The 14,079-nt window shown below is 40.5% G+C and overlaps 1 long non-coding RNA gene across 1 annotated transcript in view; it reads right to left on the bottom strand.

The window, feature by feature from the left end:
- The window catches only part of LOC132527110 (uncharacterized), a 195,374-nt gene extending 184,985 nt beyond the window's left edge, over window positions 1-10,389 (bottom strand). The window contains exon 1 of the long non-coding RNA XR_009542857.1: window positions 10,314-10,389. This is a non-coding gene — a long non-coding RNA (uncharacterized LOC132527110). The remainder of the gene's footprint in view (window positions 1-10,313) is intronic.
- Between the last annotated feature and the right edge of the window lie 3,690 nt (window positions 10,390-14,079).

Here is a 14,079-nt window from a genome sequence, read left to right on the forward strand (position 1 = left end):
TAACATTGATTATAAACATAATGTATTTGTATAGTTCTTAAATGAAAAGATGAATAATGTAAAAAATAATTTATCTTTAAGGCAGAAACATAGCTCAGAGGAGACTTGCAAATGAGAAATGGGGACAGAGGTGGGAAAAAGTGTAAGTTGCTAATTTTCCCATCTTAATTGGGAGACAACAGAAACCTCTTGGTTTCTGAAGTTGTTCCATTGGTGTTGGTATTGAGGTTATTGATTTTAATAACCGAACTCTGATCTAGCAATATCATAGGCTCTCATGAACCGCCAGTTGGATTGTAACTGGTTGCCACTTTTCTGGAGAGTAAAGTGGCATAATGTAGCAAAGGCCTGAAATTCCTTCGTAACCTTTGACTCAGAAGTTTTACCTTTTGGAAATTATCCTACAGTAATCAGATGTACACACAACAATTTGTGTACACTCCAAATCCCGTACAACCAGGAGGATGGCAATGTAAGTCACAGTTCAAACAGGGGAATTTCTGAGAGTGAAAGTCAGTGCTATTAATAATACACCAGGACAACAGGTGTCAACAGGGTTGATGCCAAACAACCCAGCATGTACTACAAGACCACAAAAATGTATTATTTTTATAATCAGGAAAAGAGAGTTACTTTTTTTTTTGTCTTAAGTCTGAGACATGTAGCATGTGGGATCTTAGTTCCCTGACCAGGGATTGAACCCACACCCCCTGCATTGGAAGCACAGAGTCTTAACCACTGGCCCGCCAGGGAAGTCCCAAGAGTTACCTTAAAATCTACTAAATTGTAAGAGAAAACAAAAGGGCAATGAACAAAAACAGTGCAGGAGTTATGGGGCCTTCCAGCTTGCACAGGCTGAGATACTGCCAGTCTAGCATCGAAAGGAACAGAGCGACTTGGAAGAGTACTCCTGGCTCCCTCTCAGGACTCGTCTGCCCACAGTCTGCTGTTGGCCAACATGACCCTTTCGTGACTCTCTGCTGTACACCTAGGATCTTTTCATCCAGAGTTTTCTTAACCTTTAAATCATCAGAACAATCTAACAGAATCTTAACTACATAATGAATCGAACATCCAATAAAAGAAGAGTTACTCAATAACAGGAAGCCATTCACACACATCTGTTAATGCACCAAGAATGACCACAAACAGACAGAGAGAAGCTCTTATACAGTTTTGTCCCAAGTGTCATGGAGGCTCAGAGGGCTGTCTCATTTGGTCAACCTTCCCTGAAAAAAATAAGATGAGGGAGGCTCTCAGAGAGGAAGACAGATTGAGGCAGAGTTTTGAAGGAAGTCTTCATTTTCAGGGACTGCAAGGAACTTAGTGTAGCTGGTGCATGAGATATGAGTTAAGAACCCAAAGAGAAGATTCCAGGAAGAACAGATTGAGAAGGGTACATGGGTCCTTCTACTCCTCCATCTCCCACGATAACTCTCAGGTCTCAAGCTTGGTACCTAAAAAATCATCTCTGATTGTGTCAGGGGTGTAAGTGCTTTGCTGAGCCAAGAAGGATCTATGTTTCATTAGATGTCCATGTTGACAGCTTCCTTGGGTATAGATAACAATACAAAACACACAACTGCTCCAAGTCACCTTTGTCCTAACTCTAATGGGCACAGGATATGAAAATACCTGTTGGTGGTGTAGCTGCTAGGAGATGAGGATGGGGGGCGGGGATTGGGGGGAGTGGATGCTCTTTGCACTGCCATTGTCTATCCAGAGAGAAGTGGAATTAGCAAGTCTCTTCTACAAATGGGAGCTCTTTGAACTCTGCTCAGTATGAGCAGACACAGTGGGGCCGATGTATAGGAGCGGTGTTAACAGCAATGGGTTGTCCAAGATCACTGAGAGGATCAGCACTTAGAAAATAATCTCATTATGGGTGGTGGTGTCAGACAAAGGAACTCAAGGGCAACATGATTAAAGGTTATATTGTAGCTCATATGAAGATCCAAGGCTGACTTGCCTCCTCTCCCTTGAACCCATTTATCATGAAAACACTGAAGGAGCAGAACTCATGGGCATAACCATAAACCAGTTTTACTTTGTTTCCCACTGTCTCTTTAAAGTTTGCTCACTGGGAGAAATTCTCCACCTGGAGTTTAAAAACTCAGACAATTACTGTCCAGTCACTCACAGATAATAAAAGATCTTATGAACATTTAAAAATAAAACACAGGATTTCAACTTAGAAATTAAAATCCTAGTCCCATATGATAATCCAGATTCCAAACTTGATTTAAAATTAAATCTTGTGGACTTTTCTAGTGAGGGCCTTCTGCGATCTTTCCCTCCTATCTCTCCTTCTGCCTAGTAACCTGATTTCTGACCTATTCCATTTCCTTTGCGCTGACAAATTGCGTTCACAGCTTGATTACTAAGCAGCCTCTTCAACTTGTCAGAGAGCAGCTAGCCGGCCTGTGTCTCACCCTTTGCTTTTTTGGGTCAGATCTCAGTCCACTTTGTCTCTCCAACCAGAGATGACACTCAGAGTGCTGACGGAGAGTTCCACTGAAATCCTTTCTCTTGATTTGAGGTTAAGAGGGATGTACCCTCTGCTCTACACCCTTGCTCACAGCTCAGTAACAGCTCCCTGCAAATAAGTTCTATCTAACATAAGCTTCCTCTGATGCCCAGAAACTCAGTCCTTTTATACTCTCAGTGTTGGTTGAGGAGATGAAGAGCCATGTAACTGGTTTCTACTTATTTCCTTTGAAAATGCTCCTTTTGGTGTAACACGTCACTTTAGTACCTCTCTATCCAAATGTGGTCCAAGGACGTGGCAGCATCAACATCACCTGGGAGCTTGTTAGAAACACAGAAGCTCAAGCCCCACCCCAGACCTACAAAATCAAAATCTGCATTTTAGTAAGATTGCCAGGTGATTTGTATGCACATTAAATTTTGAAAATCGTTGCTTTTTCAACGTTCTTGGCGACTCAGTCAAAATTTTCTACTTAATTTCCTGTTACCACATTTACAGTTCAATATTCTAATGTAGTCGTGTGAGTTCTAATTTCAGAAAGGAGGAGTGCCCATGTCTGTCCTTTGCAAGTCCAGATCTCAAACCGCCTAGAGAACTAACTTAAATGTCTTTCTATCAAATTCAGATGTTCCTCTGTTATCGGGCTGGCCAAAAATTCTGTTCGGGTTTTTGTAAGAGCTTACAAAAACCCGAACGAACTTTTTGGCCAACCCCCAATACTTCAAATTCAACATAATCTAAACCAAAGTCATCATTTTCCCCCAAACTTGACCCCTTTTCCTGACACTTCTTACCTATAAACCTACCTATTTTTCAAGACCTGATAAAGGTCAATCTCTGCCAAGCCTTTTTTTCTTGACCATTAGAGCCCACCCTGGTCACTCCCCAGTCTCAATTCACACACCATGTCATCCTTGAGCACTTGTTATGTCCTGCTATTTTTCATTTACGTTATACTGCCCTGAATTGAAATTTTCTTTCATTCAATAATATTTATTGAGCACTTTTTATGTGCTTACCAATGTTCTAGGAGTTGGGGACACAGTAAAGAACAAAACATTAATTTTCTGCCCTCATGAAACTCATATTCTTGGGGGAGAGAGAGACAAAAAATAGATAAACAGAAAAATATATAATCTCATATCATAACAACGACTATCAAATTGAAATCACCAGTCCCAACCTCTCCCTTTATCTGCAGCTCTTATAGTCAACTCTCTGCTCAATATCTTCACTTGGATGTCTATATGCATCTCAGATTTAACTTATCCCAACTGAACTCTGGATTTTCACTGGAACACCCTCTTTTTCCAGTGTCCTACATCTCAGCAAATGCCATCCCCATCCTCATAATCTTCTCTTTTTCTCACACCAGACCTTCATTTCATCAGCAAATCCTGGTAACTCTACTTCTAAAATATTACCACTTCTCTCCACCTCCTCTGCTACAGCTCTGACCAGGTCACCAACAGCTCACCCGGACCTCTGCTTCCAACTCCATCCCTCTGCTACAGTATGGTGAGTACGCTACATGGCAGCCTGAGCAATCCATCCTTTTAGAGAGTAAATCTGAGCATTCCCTAGCTCAAAACCCTTCAGTGGTTTCCACTGCACTAAGAATTAAACCCAGAGACCCTACAGACTCTGGAATCCTTGTTATCACTCTGACTTCAAATCCCATCACTCTCCCATCCCTTTCCCACCCGAGCCACTGTGGTCTATGTGATGTTCTTTGAAGCACACAGCAGGCTCCCTCCCCAAGGCCTTTGCAATTTGCTTGGACCATTTTTCCCCCAGACACCAGAGGCTTGCCTTCTCACTTCCTTCTGATCTCTCTCCACTCAAGTATCACTTCCTCAGAGAGGTCTTTCCTGACTGATCTATTGCCCAAGGCACTCTCTCATCTTCTCCTTTTCTTTTCTTTATAACATTTACCTGTAACCGCCCCCCACACCCGCATACACATTTGTTGATTCTATTTGTTTACTGTCTGTCTCCTCACTAAAATGTAATTACCCTAAAATGTAATTTCCATGGGGAACAAGAAATTTTTTTTTCATGCCCAGCATCTAGATCAGTGCCTAGAGAGAGTAGACATTCAATACATATTTACTGAATAAATGAACAGCAGCTAAAGTACCTAAGTTTGCAAATTATTTAGTTTGTTTAATAACAGCCCAAATTATTCCTGTAATTATGTCACTGCACTAACTTGCATTTTTAAATACATCTTTAAATAGAATTACAGCTGGGAATTGGCCCTTGCCTGTCACAGCAGGACAGTGTCATGCCCGTAAATACTGTTCATCACATGTGTGGCAATAGAAGAAAAATTTGAGAACTGTTGCTCTAAAACACAATTTCCAAGCTCACTGTGCAGACTTTTTTTTTCTGGAGGCATTTGGTGACAAGATGGGGGGCGCAACCTCAGGAAGCTGTCCACTGACCTTCTTTGAGAAGGTGGGAAGATGTTGCCGCCCTCATTCCATAAGGAATATACATGCTAGCACCTTACCTGCAGCGGAGCAAAGATGCAGACATCTTTTTGATGGTGAGGTCCTTTCTATATGGCACTAGTTGTTAACCATGACTGCATTTGAGACCCACACAGGAGCTTTTAAGAAATAGCAGTGTACCACCACACCCCCAGAGATTCTGATTTAATTGCTTTGGGTGCACCTAGGGGTTGGTATTTGTTAAAAGCCTTCCTGGTGATTTTTATGTGCAGCCAGGTGGCTAACCACTGGTGTATAACCCGCTGGTGCCAGGGTAACACTGAATGAATGCACATTCTGGGCAGAGCCAATTACAAGGCACTCAGGGATGGGACCCAGGAACCGGAGCTGATCTCCATCCCCCTTGAAGAACTCACAGCCCTGAAGAGGGTGTCACAGTTGCATGATCACATCCCAGTTAGAACACGGTGAACACTTTGGTGTTTGATGATGGCCCTAGAGGTGTGGAAAACTAGGAAGATTCAAGAAAAGAATGAATGAAAAGATTTGAGGAGTTTGGAATATAAAACATGTGAGGCAAAAGTCAAAAGTTAGATTGATTTAGCCTGGAGAAGTGGAGTCGGTAGAAGAAGGTTAGTAGAAGTAAAATTTCTGACTATCTTTAAGTGTATACATCTATCCCCCATGAAGAAAAGTCTAGTATGCAAAAAATTCATATGTGCAAAATAGACACAGGAGGGCGTAATCATTTACACCTGTACTACGTACACAAATACATGCAGATTAATTACAGGCAGATATTTACATAGAGTTCTCCACGGGCTGGATGCTGTTCTAAGTTCTGTGTAGAGCTGTGCATATATATTCACTCATTTAGCCCTACGACAACCCTATGAAATTGATATAAATATTATTCTCATTTTAGGATAAAGAATTTGAGGCACTGACATGTTAACTAACTTGCCTTTGTTACCATATGGATCTGGAGTTTAAATCTAAGTAGACTGGTTGCAGAGTCCATACTCTTAACCATTATTTTGTACTGCATGCATGTGAATACATATGTATATATGTGTGTGTGTATGTATACATATGTATATACATATGTGACATACACTGTGCATGAGTATATGTGTGTCTAACATACTAGATAGGTAGCTATGTACTACTGTGTGTGAGTACACACACACACAGATATACATATTATATATATGTGTAGATTATGTTTTAATGAACATATATACACACTTTGCTTTACAAAAATATGCACAGTTTCCTTTAAATAATAAGTATACTTATTTATACGATAATTTATAATATTGGAATTTACAAATAAGTAAGCAAGAAATTTAAAGAGAAAAACACTTCTGTTATCATGTGATAACCCATTACAAATCCCTTGCAGTGAAAGTTTTTTGAGACAGATTAACGGGAAGGCACAAGTAGTTCAATGGAAGGTCTTGTATATTTGTTCTGGATCATTTTAGCATGTGATGAATAAATTCGTTGAAAATGTATTCTTTCGGGATTTTCCTGCTGGACAAGAAACAAAAATAAAAGTCTGACTTTTGAATATTAAGGCTGCAGTTCAGTGATTGAATGACTCTTTGTTCTTCTAATTGGCTAACTGGCCTTAGGGGAATGGGGGGTGGTGTAGGGGAGGCTGGCAGTTCCTGCCTGCACACAACAGGACCATTAAAAAGCTTGCGTGAGTTTGGTTTGCTTTTGCTTTGCCTGTTGCTTTTTTAATGAATTAGGCAAGGTGCTTAAAGGATTGTCCAGTAGAGCAGCTGAAATATCATTTTCACAAATGCCATCTAAAATTTTCTTGGAAATAAGGCCTGAGTTTATTGCAACGATCTATTCAATAATGAGTATGCACATGGTAATAAAAATGAACATATTCCTCTATTTCCTATTGATTTACTTAAGAGAAAATTTAGAAACCCTCCAATGTTGGATTGAAATTCTTTAATTTTTTTGTATTTATAATTTGATAATTATAATGAGACCTTAATTGAAAGGTTAATCCTAAATAAACTCACAACATAATCTTTTGGTCAATTTAATTAAATGGTACTGGGTTTAAAGAGTGTGTAGTAGCAATGAAGAAACATAAACTGAGGGAGAGAAGTGAAAGTCTCAGAAACTTGAGAAGAATTGTGAAACAAAATTCATGTTTATGGCAAGACAAGAATATAAAAATTCTTCTCTGCCCTTTGGCCTCCCTCTGTGCACTGTTTATCTGCATTATGCATCGACCAAACCTACCCCATCAGTAGGAATACCTGCTCAACCATAAACTGCAACATTCGCCTAGCACCAACAAAACAACTCCTTAAAAGATAACATTCCTTCTTGATCTTGGCGCTTAAATCTGGATTATGTAAACTGTCAATAATACGTCATTTATTGTACAGCCCTCTGTTTCCAAAAACTTAGATAAACTGTCTTGACTTTTAACGGGCGGAACAGTTCTCAGAGCTTTCCGAGATGCTCTTCCTGGGTTATAATCCTCAAAATTGGCTCGAATAAAATTTTCCAGTTCTTTCTTAGATCAACTGATTAATTTTTCGCTGACAGGATGAATAAGTAGGAAGGAAGACACCAGTTCCACTGGCCTTTGTTTTCATTGTACTGAAGTTGTAGATAGTTAAGGAAATATTGGGGTAGTGAAGATGAGACGAAGATGCTTTATAGAATACTGATGATGAAACTCTTCTTGTGAAAGGGCAGTTGCTCATCTTGGTTAAAACCTATTAAAGACCAAATTCGCCTATTTTTTTAAAAAGAGAAGCCCTGCAGAGTCATTCTTTCTCTAGGCTCACATTTCCTTTGTCTAGAAGGATGCGTGTTATGAATGTAAATGAATTTTTTAGATTTATAAAGTGATTTGTGCAGCATCACTAGCATTTCAATCCTCTCTGTTAGCTGGATTTCCTGGGGGCTGTGTCTACCACCGTTCCCCCCATGCCCCATGCAGACTCCCCTGGGTCTCTGGAAGACTGGGCACATTTTGCCTCTGTAGACTGCACCTTGCCTATTCTTAGCTAAGGTTTCTGTTCAAAACCCCTCCCTGTTTCCTTACCCTGGTGATGGGGCTACAACCCCAGGGCCCCTGCCTTTTTACCTTTTTTTTAAGCTATTGAACTGTACGCTTTATTTATTTTTTTAATATTTATTTATTTATTTGGCTGCATGCGGACCTTTTTTGCCCCCCCCCTTTTCTTTTTTAGTTGTGGTATGCAGGCTTCTTAGCTGCGGCATGCGAACTCTTAGTTGCATTATGCGTGCGGGATCTAGTTCCCTGACCAGGGATCAAATCTGGTCACTCAGCATTGGGAGCATGAAGTCTTAGCCACTAGACCACGAGGGAAGTCCCCCAGGGCCCCTGCTTTTATCCTTCTTGACAAAGACCTAAAGGAGATACAGCTCCTGGCACTAGCCAGATCTTCCCATCAGAGGCAACCTTCCAAGCAGGAGGTACCATTAGATCATATCAGGTCTGGGAGAGAAAGATTGGCCATCAGTAGGAGGAAAGGACTGACAAACTTCTCAAAGGCATAGAACTTGTCTTATTCACTTCACATTTCCAGAGCCACCAATAGTGCCTTACAGTCACAGGTGTTCAGTAAATACTGGGTGCACTGAACTTGGACTCTTCTTCTCTTCCCACTCCCAACTTCATCCTCAGGATCAGTGGCCCACTCTGGGTTTCTTTAAGAAGCTACCATAAAAAATACTTTACTTAGGGCTTCCCTGGTGGCACAGTGGTTAAGAACCTGCCTGCCAGTGCAGGGGACACAGGTTTGAGCCCTGGTCCGGGAAGATCCCACACACCGCAGAGCAACTAAGCCCGTGCGCTATAACTACTGAGCCTGTGCTCTAGAGCCCGCGAGCCACAACTACTGAAGCCCACCTGCCTAGAGCCCGTGCTCCGCAACAAGAGAAGCCACTGTAATGAGAAGCCTGCGCACTGCAACGAAGAGTAGCCCCCGCTCGCCGCAACTAGAGAAAGACTGCGTGCAGCAACGAAGACCCAACACAGCCAAAAATAATGATAACTAATAAATAAATTTATAAAAAAGTACTTTACTTAAATGCCTAGCATGTGATTTGATCCAGGTTAACAAAATTTCCAAAATTTAGATACCTTAACTTCAAAAAAATTTTTAGAAGGTATGGTATGTAATTGGGGATATAAAGTATGATAAGAAATAAATGAGTTTAAAAATTATATATATGTGTGTGTGTATATATATATATATGTTAAAAACTAGCAGTTACCAAAATGCCCTTTAATAGTTGAATGGATAAATAAATTGTGGTATATTCTTGTAACAGAGTCCTACACAGTAACAAGAATGAACAGTCTACAGCTACACACAAAAATATGAGTGACTGTCACAAATATAATATTCAGAGAATGAAGCCAGATACAAGTGGAGTATTTATATAAAGTAAAAAACAGGCTAAATTAATCTATGCTATTAGAGGTCATAATAGTGGTTACCCTAGAGGCAGTGATTCTCAACCAGGTATAATTTGATCCCCAAGGGATATTGGGCAATGTCTGGAGAGACACTTTTGGTTGTCATACTGAGGAAGAGGGTTGCTACCAGCAGCTAGTGGATCGAGACCAGGGGTGTTGCTAAACATCCTACAATGCGCAGGACAGCTCCCCGCAGCAAAGAACTGTCCAGCCTAAAACATCGACAATGCTGAGGTTGAGAAGCCCTATCTATCAAAGGGGTAGTGGTAACATTGTTTCTTTTTTTTCTTTTTTTTTTTTTGTGGTACGCGGGCCTCTCACTGTTGTGGCTTCTCCCGTTGCGGAGCACAGGCTCCGGATGTGCAGGCTCAGCGGCCATGGCTCACGGGCCCAGCTGCTCCGTGGCATGTGGGATCCTCCCAGACCAGGGCACGAACCCGTGTCCCCCGCATCAGCAGGCGGACTCTCAACCACTGCGCCAACAGGGAGGCCCAACACTCTGTTTCTTGATCTGCATGCTGTTTACACAAATGTGTGCAATTGGAAAATTCATCAAGTTATACACATATGGTAGGTGTACTTTTCTATAGGTATATTGTCTCTTAACAAAAAGTTTAAAAAATGTTAAAAAGCTACCTAAGGTTTAGAAAACCTTTAGTTAACAAAAATACATCCTAGGACTCAATTAAATCTAGACTTAGTAGAAAATAGAAAAAAAAGTAGAAAACCCTAAATTTTAATGATAAAACACAGTGTAAATAGTTCACTCATCATATCTTGTACTAAACATCAGGATTTAGGGTGTACTCTAAAATGACAATAACAACTTCAAAAAAGCATCATGCACTAATAAAAAATGCATGAATGTTTTATTTACCAGAAAATCCTGGTTGATCTGTAGATAGGAATCTGGCCAAGTCACTTAGAACCAGGATTTGTGTTGTCAGCATCTGCAGAGACCAAAGAAGAAAACAGCTACTTAAAAAATGCTTTACTGCCTCTTTCTGGGACCCTTCTCTGCAGCCTGCAATCTGTAGCATCTCCTGTTCTGTGACTGTTGGTTTGCAAACTGGGTCCCGCACACAGAGGGCAAGGAGGGACTGAAAAAAGAGAGGACAATTCCAGATTAGTAGGTGGCAGGTTTAATGAGCAAGGGAGTTTACACAGGAGGCTTGTCTTGGGTGGCTGCAAGACAAGTAGATCTCATCTGCTTGTCAGAATGTTAAAAGTTTATATAGAGGCCTTAACTAGGTTCAGTCACATATACTGTCCAGGTGGTCTCAACAACACCTTATGCTCTTAAGGCTGGATCCTTGAAACAGCTCCTAGTGTGGCAACAGTGGGCAGAACAAACATTCCAAGGACAGGTCCAGCTTGAGGGTCAATTGTTATGTCCCTCAATGACTTTCTCCAACAGTGATGGGGTCCTTTGGTCTGTGAAATTTACAAAGTTTTTCACAGCATGAATTGTCCTTGACAGAGTATTTTGAATGGGAAAGTCTATTTTGGTCATCTTGTCTATGTTTCACATTTGTATGTTGGGTGGGTCTTTTTAATTCACAGGCCTCCAATCAAGGGAGGCCTCCTGTGGCAGAATGTCGGTCCCCAAATCATGGACTCCAATCCAGATAGAAGGAGGTCTTGGGAGGAGGTAAGTGTATTTTGCACGTGGAAAGGACATGAATAACTGTGGCCAGAAGATGGACACATGGATGGAGATTTATAAAAAGACCATAATGATTTTGTTCCCCTTATCTAGGCCTCCATGCGATGTGACTTGATAGCTCTTTCTACATGGAGATGGAGTCGATTTCTCCACTGCTTTAAATCCAGCCTGGACTTGAGACTTGTTTTGACAATTAGAATGCAGGGCAAGTGAGGTCACCCCAGTTGAGAGCCTGGTCCTCAAGAGGCCTAGCATGCTCCTGCTGACTTTCTTGGAATCATGACTCTGCCATACGAGTAAGCCTGAGTGGTCTGATGGATAATGAGAGCCCACATGAGAGCACTAGAGACAAGCCATCCCTTCCTAGCCCAGCCAGGCCTGCCCATTCATGTACGAAGTGAGTCCAGCCAAGACCAGCAAAACCACTCAGCTGAGCCCAGCCCACACCGGCAGCCCACAAAATGATGAACCAAATAATTTAGAATGATTTCTTATGCAGCACACACCTTTGTTCTCAGAAAGATGGCTGTAAGCAGCTCTGGCACTTATTCTACTCATGTCAAGCCCAGTTTTATTAATAGTCCCTCCTTCTCAATAGTGGAGTGAAAGTCCCTCAACTGAATATTAGTGATCTCACTTGAATAACCCAGCTCAGGGGGTTAGACACGTGGTGGCTGTACCTGGGTCCTTCCTAGAAGCTGGAACAATGAGAGGGACTGTGAAGAAGTGACAATTGCCAAAAGGTAAAAAAATAATAGATATCCAATGCATAGTACACTCTGTATCTCATTGCCTCTAATGTGAAAATTCGGCTGCTGTGATGTTTCCAACTGGTTGATCGCTCACAGCTTTGTAGATTCTGCCATCACCACCGGCACCAAAGCAAATTCACTCATTACTAATTCTACTTGCATAATTTGAAACATAGAAGATCACTAGGAAAAAAAGCCCATTAAGATCAAATTTTGTATTTTACGTGCTTCAGTATTTGGATCTCTGGATAACTTATTTTCTACCATATTTTATTCCTGAAGCATACCAGAGCTCTTCATTTTCTCCTGAAAATGAAGGAAGGATGTGTTGCCAGTTTTATGCCCTGACGTGTTATGGAATGAGATGCATTCTAGGGAATACTCCTGTTTTTATAGAATGTAGAAGGACGCTAAGTAAAATGTGAAGCAAGAGATGTTGTTGATGCTTGAATAGTAAGTATAGAAAGAATTGACAGATCATGGACAAAAGAATACCATTTCCTTTAATCTTATTTAATAAGCCCTGTCTTTGAGTCTTTTGATTTTCTCTGGCTGACTTATGGATGAGCTTGACTTGAATTCATTTACCCTCAAAAATAATGAAGACTAGGAGGTGGACATGGTATGAGTGGGAAATCCGATGGAAAGAATTGACAGGGCTTAATAATCTTTCAGCAGATGAACACTGTGTGGGCTCCTCCTGTTAAAACACTGGTTTTGTGATGGGTAATTCACCAAGTCATCCCAGTGAATGAACCACTCAGGGATGAACGATAATATATTCATAGGATGGGTTAGTCTGCAGCTGTTAAAATAGTGTTTCTAAGGAATATTAATTGACATGGAAAAGTGTACATAATTTTTTGTCAAGAGAAAAATATTTCTAGAAGTGTATTATGTCATATATATATATGTATATAACAAAATATTACCACTGGGGTTTCTAAAGACAGATAATTTGAGTGCATTTCTCCCTTTAATGCCTCTTTATGTTTTATAGGCTCCCAGTGTTATAACATGTTACTTTTGTAATTATAAAATACAGAAATGAAAATGCAAAATGTATCAATTAACTATTGTAGTACCACACAGAAAGTCATGCTGTCAAAATATTTGCAACCAGGATAAAACAATTCCCTACCTCCTCAAGATGTGTCCCTTTTGTATGCATTTGAAATTAGCATTGCAGTCTGATGGGGATATTCTTCTGAGGGCTGCCAGATCTAAGTGAAATGAATAATTACTGACACTTCAGAATACACCCTATATTCCAGACCCTGTTCTAAGTATTTCACATGCTTTAACCCATGTAATACTCACACCATCCTATGAAGTAGTTACTATTATTACCATGTTATGTTATACATGAGAAAATTGAAGCATGGAGATTTTAAGTTGAGATGGGGTAGAGTCAGACTCCAGAGTTCTTGCTCTTGACAACTGTTCTACAGTTCTCTCCTGTCTTGTGAGAATGGATTCCAGGTACTACTCATCTTGAAAAGGAAAGATGTCTCAGAGAGAAAGAAGAATTGTAAGTGCAGAGTTCAAGTAGTCATGAGAAAGCCTTGACCTCCTTCTCTTTGTCTATTCATGGAGGAGTTCATCTTGAACTTTGAGGACAGCATGTACTATGTAGAAGCTGAAGAGGGATGTGGGAAAGAAGAGACGCCAGCACAATCTCTGCCTTATGGGGTCCATTTGTAATGGCTGAGGTACAGTACAGGTGTCTAAACTGGTATCATAAGGCAGGCTGTCCATAAAATATTGGTTGTGTGCTAAACTAAAGGGTTCCATGCTTTCATAAACTTGAAAATCACTGGATTAGGAAAAGCTAGAAGTCTGTTGCAGGACTTCTCAGAGCCTTTATTATGCTCATGTTATGTTTTAGTATATATGGAGCAGGTATAGCGTATACCATTTCCCAACTTTGTTCAACCAAAAAACATCTTTCTCATGGAACATCTTCTAATAGTTCCCCAAGTTAATGTTCTGTGGAACAAAATTTGGAAAACACTGGTCTCAAATAATGGTACTCTCTATATTATTTCCATTTCCCCCTGATTGTCAATGACGTTTTAAAAAATCTTATCTCAAGTGTCCTCTGGAGACACAAGGAAAGGATTTGTATCCCTGTTTGGATATGTTTATTGGAGGAAGGGTAGCAATCTACTGAGGTCAACATGATAGATGCAGCCATGAGCACCTATGGGAAATAAATTTTAGTG

Source organism: Lagenorhynchus albirostris, chromosome 10, assembly GCF_949774975.1.
Source record: "Lagenorhynchus albirostris chromosome 10, mLagAlb1.1, whole genome shotgun sequence".
In the NCBI taxonomy this organism is placed as follows: Eukaryota; Metazoa; Chordata; class Mammalia; order Artiodactyla; family Delphinidae; genus Lagenorhynchus; species Lagenorhynchus albirostris.